Genomic DNA, 8701 nt, shown 5'->3' with positions numbered 1-8701 from the left:
TTCAGAGACATTAAAAAATTGATTTGGCTTCATTATATATGTGGGATTTAATTTATTTTGTATTATTATGACTTCTAAGGAAATACTACACATTAAGATGAAATATGTTTGAGATCTAATTATCTTGTTTTTGTTATGGAATATATTTTTTTTGCCTTCCAAGAAGGAATGTTGAGAGTAGATTCATAGCAAATGAATGAACTCATGATCTTGGAATAATATAATTTAGGATGGACTTTGACCTCAATAGACTGTGGACTAGTCTCTATATGCATCTTGTATTTTGGATTATGGGGTTCTTGTGATTACCATGTACTGTACTTGAAGTGAGAGATACTTTGTGTTTGATAATTTTGGATTTCACTCCATAAAGATTAAAATCTATGACATTGAGAAATTGTAAAAGCCTCCAGGGATATTTCAGATATAAGAAAGTGCAGTGAGCCTGTCTATATAACTGATCACACCTTGACTCAGAAGCTTATTCTGAAATCAATGCCACACAACTGCACACAACATCAGGGAAAGTCTTCAGATAAAAATATGAAGTTAAGCAGTGTTCAAAATTATAAATGCATGATACTTTCTTCAGATGAAAAGCCAGTTATAGAATAATAAAATTTTTGTTTCTTTTAATTTAAAGAACATGACCAAAGATAACTAGAAATTGATTCAGTTGAATTGTTTTCAAGGAATCAAATAATCTATTTTCATGGACTTACAGTTAAACCTGTGGATAGGGGAGCTTATCTGGTGAACACACACTTTAATATAAAACATAAGCTGTTATCAAAAGGGGGTTTATTCCCTCAAATTTCCCATGAATAACTTCCTTTTAAAATTAAGTTCAATATATGGCTTTTTTTGGCTTCTTTTTCTTCCAGATTGTGAGTTGAAACATTAATAAGTATCTATAAAGAATGAGAGAATTAAAAAAAGACTTTTGAGCTGAGCTAATTTTTCTTAAACTTTATACAGCTGCAGACAACAATAAATTTTTTTGTATAATGTGCATATATACATAAATGCACAAACATTCTGATGAAGAAATAACAAAGACTTGGGTACTGGAAATGCAAATGATGGCAAGGAATGGTAATACATGAAATGGTTCATCAGAGGGTCTGAAAGTACTTCCCTTTCAGAAGCAGTAGTTAAGTAGTTAAGTTAATTAGTCCAAAATGTCCTTTATGATACAGCTCAATTTAAAAAAGAGTGTTAAGAGATCAAACGTTTTTGTGACCATTTTAACTTATTCTTAAATTCAGAAGAATTTGTTTCTTATTCCTGAATGCACTCAAGGTAATGGTTAATTGTAAACACGTGCTAAAGCTACATGAGCATGAATACATAATTAATTTTTAAGGGCTCTTGCTGAATAAGTTTGCTTTTCTGATTCAACTCTGACTGTGGAAAGTCATGTTGCATTTTTATTTCACGGTGAAAATCAAAATCTCTTAAGTCCACCAGAAACCATTACTTCTTTTTTTTTAAAATGTTATTAATTTGAACCAGCTCTTTCATTTAGTTCTGATTCTACTGTCTGCTTATATATTCCTGTAAATCTGAAGTAACTTGAGTGAGTTACAAGATCATTCATAAAACTACACAAAAGGATTATGCTGACTTCATCCTATATACTGTATCTTTTCCTTGATGTATGTGATCTGCATTAATTGATTAATTACTGTATGTTTCTAGCAAGGGATTGAAGTAGTTATCATGCTTTTGTAGTAACCAGTTCCTCTTCTTGCTGATTCTTTTACTCTAGACAATAAAAGAAATTCAAAGTAAAAGCCAATGACTGTATATCCTGTGCATTAATGTTGTCATTTGGTGATCTGATTAAAAAATTCTGCCAATTACTAACATAATTTCAAACAAAGTTTGATGGAGACCACTAAAAAGGCATTGTCCTACAGCCTGAAGGCAGAGATCATGTTCAGAAACAATCGTGAATGAGTACATACAAAGAATTGTTCATTCTTTAGAAATCTGACAAAGATATTTGTTGCTGATATTTACATTTCTGTCGAGCTATATGAAAATATTCAACATAATTGCATCCTACATGGGCAGACCTCTCAGTGTCCTGGAGTCCCAATGTGTGCAACAGTTTTTCCTGGATTAGGAAAAGGTGTGGAGGCATCTGGTCTCAGGGTGAGCACAGGTCTGTGTGATGGTGTGACAAGGGGGAGACCCTCCCCTTGGATGCACCCAGTTGATAAGACAGAGCTGTGTTAGTGCTGGTTGGGACTTTTGGGGGTGCAGGACTGTTCTTGAGGGCAATCCTCTGCTATAAGGCATGGGTGACCTGCCTGCTGTTGGCACCTCTGTCTCTCTTGTGCTCAGGACTCTGGGCAGATGGAGAAGTGATGGGCAGATGATGTCTGGTGCATCATTTCTGGGGAGAGACAAAATGCTGTCCTCGCAACATGTGAAACACTGGCATTTGGGTTTTCACACCATATCCTCTACCTGTGGGCTCTGCAGTTCTGTTTAAAACCATCCCTGGATCTTCAGCATCTGCCTGAGCTATTACTGTGTCTTTCCCCAGCTCAGCCACAGCTATGTCTGTGCCTGGCCAAGGGCCCTGTTGATCTGAACTGAGGCACATGGACTGATTCCTTGGTTTGACGTTGGACTTGACTTGTCACCATGGACCTTTCCCAGAGACCACAGGGCTTTGTCTTGTCCTGGCTACCCCACAGGACTTGATCTGACTTCCTAGCTTGACCTCAGACCTGCCTCATCACCTCAAAATTGCCTCTTGATCTCCACTTTGAACCTGGCCACCATCCATGGCCCTTGCTTTACTTGAGAGCAATGGCATGTGCCACCTGCCTGGTGAAACCCTCCCTTGCCAGCTGTGTTATCACCCCCAGCTCCTGGCTCCTGGTGCCTAAGAGCTGGAACCTTACAGCTTCCTGGCACAGTGTTGGCTTCTGCTCATCATTAAGTTTCTCTTGTGTGGATGCACTTATCTGGAAAGGTGCTACATAGCACCAAGCTGAAGTCTACTTGCTGTCTTACAATGTATTTTTTGTTACGTTACAGGATTTGAACCAAGAGAAGCAGGAAAAGACACAGTACTGGGGTGGACAAATCCCAGCTGTGCATTTATGCTTCTTGAAGTACAGTTGTGCCTTTTATTGGAAGCAACATATGCAACTATTGCTCATTTCTATCACAGCAGGGACTACTGTTTTGTTTTTACACATAGTCTCTAAACTGGTGTGTGGAGGTGCATGAGTCCCTTCAGTGACCTTTAAGAAAGTGGAGGTGCCTCAGCTCAGTGCCTGGAGTTAGACAAGTCTGAGTCTGAGCACTTTGCATCATCACCCATTGCACATTTGAAATGTCTCATGAAGCGGATAGGCAGATTTTAAAAATCTATTTTTTATTCATGTCAGTTCATTCCATATGTTTTTGTGCACAAAACCCCCGAACTGTATTTAAGAGTTGGCTGAAAACCTGGCATAAATGTGTTGGCTTACAGTGACGGCTGCTCTCATTTTGTATTTTGAGAGGATGTTTGTTATACAAGGAAATCAGACTGCAGATGTCTGAGTTCCTGTGAGTGCTCTTGACAGAGGAAACTAGATGTTTAAAGTATTTCCAGTGGAATAAAAAAGTTACTGCAAGATGTAGACACAAGGGAGTTTTTAACTGCTGGTTAAAAGCCTTGCCTAGAGTTGTTCACAGTTGTGAAATAATGACAAATCCTTGGTAATGGCTTTTCATTTGTGCATCCTGTAAAATACTGTAATGCCACTTCACATAATTGAACTGGAAAGTTATCTAAAATTCAACTTCATGCTGTCCTTACAAGAGTATAGATTTAAATTTTATATCCTCAGTGTTCAGATTGCATAGGGCATGTTTGGAAATGCTCTCTTAAATAATGTATTTTTCCCTGTTCATATTGTAACTTATCTGGAAATTTCTTTCAAAATAAAGTCTTCCCAAACAGCTTATCAAAATCATACCTTTAGGTATTTAGTCCATAGTGAAACTCTGTGTTAGATCCTAAAAACACTGTATAAGAAATAACCATACTAATGATAGTTACTTTTTCATTGGAAGTCTACAGAAGTAGAACAATGTATTGGACATTGTATTTAATAGAGTTAATTAGTGTACAATGGTTATTTAATATGTTAATCAAGATTTAATCATGATAAAACAGACTAATCTTGCCATTATTCTGCCATTATAAAAGTGTAATTGAAATAGATTGGAAAAAAAATTCAGTACGTTCTTGTCAGCGTCTTAAAAACTCTGCACTCAGCACTGCAGTGCTCCAACACAGGTTTCAAAATTAGCTGTATTTAATCAAAGCAGGTTTAATTCAGTTAGTGTTCTACATTAAAACTAAGAGCCACCCACTTGACAGAAAGAAGCTCAGCGCATAATTCTGAAAATGTGTTTTCTCTTTTAGCTTGGTTTCCTAGGGAGGAAGTTGAGGTGGTCATTGTGTCTGTCTCTGCCTATGTTTATCCTTCTTCTTGGCCACCCTCATGACATCCAAATTCTTGGAAATCTTCAGCTAAAGTTTTCAGAAGAGTAGCAGTTCTGAAGGAATGAAGGGTCCATGGGCTTCAGGACTGTATGGAAGAAGAGGGAGTTGATGCTGGCAGCTGTGCTGACAAAGTGACTGCAAGCTGAGCTCACATATTGGACTCTTGGGAATCTGCAAAAGAGAAAGGCATCACAAATGCACTATGGTGTTCTTCTGGGTTCCATTAGGTGATTCAACAAGTTTACAGGAATCCAGACCCCATTAGTTTTATTCAGTTACTTACAGAAAAAGTTGTCTAAACTTTGCAGCAGAGACAGTTATTGTTGGGGCTTTAATCTTGATAGATACATAGATTATGCAGGCCAGCATATTTACCACAGCTTGCAATAATCTGTCTTCAGCTACCACTTGGGCTATTTTCTAAGGGAAACCCATGCAAGGATGCCTCACACTTGAGGGCCAGTTAAAGTATGCTAAGGATGCATACTTTGGATCCAGACCACGGTGAAAAAAGGGAGAGGACCTGCAGTTTAGTCACAGACACGGGGCAGCATATTTCATTAGGAAGGGAGAGGATGCCATCTCACTTAGGTGTGTAGTAGCCCAACTGTACCAGCAGCCACAGTCTGTAAGTAACAGTACCAATTATAAATTTGTGATTGAAATCAATTATTTTCATTTCCCTCTAGCTTTTGGGGCACTCTTCAAAGTTCATGGTTTTGGTAATCCTCTGTAACCAAGGCGTTATCAACATTTTAACTATCTCTTAAAATAATTAAGTCTGATGCATTCATGACTTCAGGGTTGAAGCAGGGTTGAATTAAGAATGTAAAACAAGTACCTGAACTTGTGATACTCCAGATAAACTTATCTGTGCTTCCAAATTTTATAATATTACTTATTTCAGATCTTTCACTGGTGTAAATGAGTAAATCAGACTGGTTACAAGTATTTAGAGGTCTGACTTTGTGCATAAGCCAAAATCTTGTTGATTTCCAAGGGGTGTCACACTTTTATATAGCTATGAATATTATTAATGTCTGTGTACTGTGAATTTGGCATCTAATTATGTCTGCAGAAATATTGTTCTTCCAAGATCATGAAACTTTTTTTCCTATTAACTGTGTTTCTTCAAGATGTGGGGTTGATTTTTTTATTTTTTTGATACTGCTAAAAAACAACAGTGGGGATAATACTGTTGATCCCTGTTAAATTTTAGTTCTGAAGAATAATTTCATGTGGACCTTTTTGTTAGAAGGCTCTCAGAAGGAGTATTTTGTAGAGAAGTTTACAGTGCTGTGTTTCTTAGCAAAGGAAAGTCAGGCTTAGTGAGACAGTATGCTCATTTGCTACTGAGCACTTTTGATATGAGTTATGCTTTGGAATATGTTCTGTGTTAAATTTTGTTATGAATCTGTTAAAAGAATCATTCATAGTTATGAGATGAAAATAATTGCTGCCAATTTTTACAATGCCCTTTTAAAAGGAGGATCATCAAAGAGCAATCAAATATTTCTGATGTGGGGTCCAATTTGACCCAATAGTGATGAAAACAAGTACCTGGGCCAAATTAAGTAATGGTGCAAATGATGTGAACACCTTGTCTTTAGTAGTAAGGCACCTTTTCTCAGAATCCTGAGCCATAACACTGGAGAACCCCGTGTTCTTTTTTCCTTCATCTCTGCAGTTCTGGCAGTCAGGGGACCTAAGGTGAAGAACAGGGAAATCTCCAGATGAGCCCCATTTTTCCTGCAATGGTCTTGAGCAGCAGGAGCAGAGGCTCTGCCCCAAACAGGCTGTGTCATTCACTGATTGTGTGTGTATTGCAGGGGTGTTGCCCAGGTAAATTATAGCAGGTTTTGGCTTTGAAAAGTAACTGACATGGAATATTCCCTTTATACCAATAATTTTGAACCTGTTGCCTACAAATATTAATGGCTGCTTCTGAGGACTCCCATTTCCCATGCAGGAGTGAGCACTGCCCCTGTAAAGCTTCAGTATTCTGGGACTTGAAAATGTTAGTTTGCTGATTTCTGCAGTGCAAAGAGTTTGGTGAAATTTTCAGCGAGCAGTGTAGAAACACAAATTGCCCAAACATTTTATGGAACCTTAAGAACAAACATTTTTTTCTGTCAACTGAAATATGAGGTCATTTCAGATGATTGGGGAAATTAACAGAATACAGGCTTGTTCAGTTAAATGTTGGCAATATAATATTCAGATTTTCTGATGAGTAATTTTACTTCTACTGAAGCTGTTTGAAAAAAGAAAACCCAACTAATGGGTAAATTTAATTGACAAACTCATTGTTCCCCATTATTTTTGGGAGAAAGTTTTTTTTGTTACCTAGATTTCAAAAATGACCCATATTCTTTTCTCATTAAAATATTCACTGATTATTTTCACTTAAATTTTAATTAAGAATGAATGTAGATCAGTTGCTAAATAGTCCATTTTCCAATATGCTATGGTCTTGGAACAGACAGGATAGCTCTGGTAAAGTGAAAATATTGCTAACCTTTTCTTCATTTAAAACATTTAGCACGGAAATGAAACTTTTTGTTTCAAATACTTGAGACAGTTTTATAGAATAAAAATTGAAATGCTTCACACATTTTTTGAAGGTCTCATATGGAAAAAAAATCCATGTAATTTTACTGATATTGTTAGGCCTGCTCAAGAAAAGAATAATTTTTGATATCGTGTAACCAAAATGGATTTGAGATTCAGAGCAGGCATATTACTGAGAGCCCAGGGTTTGTCTACCATTTATTAGGGACTTTCTTATATAGTGATCTTCAAGAGATCTCTGTATTTATTATGTTCTGTTTGTACACCAACTCTCTTTCAGACGGTGAAACTCCCAGAACATTGCTATTGCAAATACATGGAATTACTTACCTTCTCTGCCCTAGTTATTTCTATCCGTAGTTCAAACTCACATGTGTTAGCTCATGAAATTTAAGACTAGCATGTTAAAAGCGAGTAAGAAATATTGATTACCCTCATGGGATTTAACCAGCAGAAGTTATGGTGAGAATTTTTGGAGTGAGAGTTTAGTTTTGAACAGTTATGGTGGTGGTGATGAATTTTGAGTTGTGTTTTTAGCCTTTTTTTTTTTTTTTTTTTTGGGAATTTGAGGGCACATAAGTTCATGTGATTACAGAAAGGAGATATTTCATCTGGTCTGCTTGCTTGGCTCCAGGGTATGTAATGGCTGTGAGGACAGTAAATGTTACTGTAATAGCTGTGAGCCCTTTAGTCCATGTGTGAGCAGAGGAGCTGCTGTGGCAAGGCTGCTACTTTGATGTGACTGCACAGGAGTTCCAAAACTTGAGGGTGCAGAGAGAACCTCCCTGGATAACTGCATTACTACTCAGCAAGTAGGACAAGTAAAAACCTGCACAGTTTACCGTTTTTTTTAAAAAATTCTCTCTTATTGAGCTGCTGGGTGAGGTGGACTGCTGTAGAGCATCTAATAGAATTACAGGGATCTTCAGAATGAGTTGGAAATGAAATTCCTCCAGCTTAATATCCTCTAAGTCCAGTTCTGGAGGCGCTGAATGCAGGGTACAGTGTAAAGAACCTGGAGTTGATACAGAAAGAACCTGGAGTTGATACAGAAATCTCTTTTGGGCATGGGTAGTTCTGATGTCCCTGTAACTAGGGATGATAGGCTGAGGTCAGTGAGAATTTTACTGATGGAGGTATTTTACCTGAACACAAATCATTTGAAGAACCACTAGCATTGTTTTCTGACACAGGAGCAGCCACAAAAGTCATAGTTAAAGCTGGTTCAAGAATGTTTAGAATGTTTCTCCTGCAATTTTTTTTTCTGGGGGGATTTTTGTGGAGGGTTATTTTATCTATTTTATGTTTTGGTGTTTTTTTTTTTTTTCCCATTGTGCTGCTTTAACTGTAAAGATAAAACACATTTTAGCCCATGAATCATTATCTGATTTGTCCCTGTTGTCATCCTGTGAAATGCTAAGATACTTTGGCTGCATGATTGGTCACCTGAATTACATGGTATTGATGTTATTTTTGTATCTGACAGCTTAAATGCAATGAGTTGTATATTCTGTAAACCTTGAAGGTCTACTGGACTTGTCAGAATAATTTGATGTATGTTTTTTCAGCGGGTTCTTTGTTAAGACTTTTTGGCCAGAAACATAGCAT

General features: G+C 37.2%; 1 long non-coding RNA gene across 1 annotated transcript in view; it reads right to left on the bottom strand.

Annotated features, from left to right (window-relative positions):
- Positions 1-617: 617 nt before the first annotated feature.
- LOC108449787 overlaps positions 618-8701 on the bottom strand; it is a 34855-nt gene continuing 26771 nt past the window's right edge. The window contains exon 3 of the long non-coding RNA XR_001866075.1: positions 618-4693. This is a non-coding gene — a long non-coding RNA (uncharacterized LOC108449787). The remainder of the gene's footprint in view (positions 4694-8701) is intronic.

This window comes from Corvus brachyrhynchos, unplaced genomic scaffold (assembly GCF_000691975.1).
Source record: "Corvus brachyrhynchos isolate BGI_N302 unplaced genomic scaffold, ASM69197v1 scaffold100, whole genome shotgun sequence".
NCBI lineage: Eukaryota > Metazoa > Chordata > Aves > Passeriformes > Corvidae > Corvus > Corvus brachyrhynchos.
Note: the sequence above shows the minus strand (reverse complement) of the source record. Positions and strands in the feature narration are given on the sequence as shown.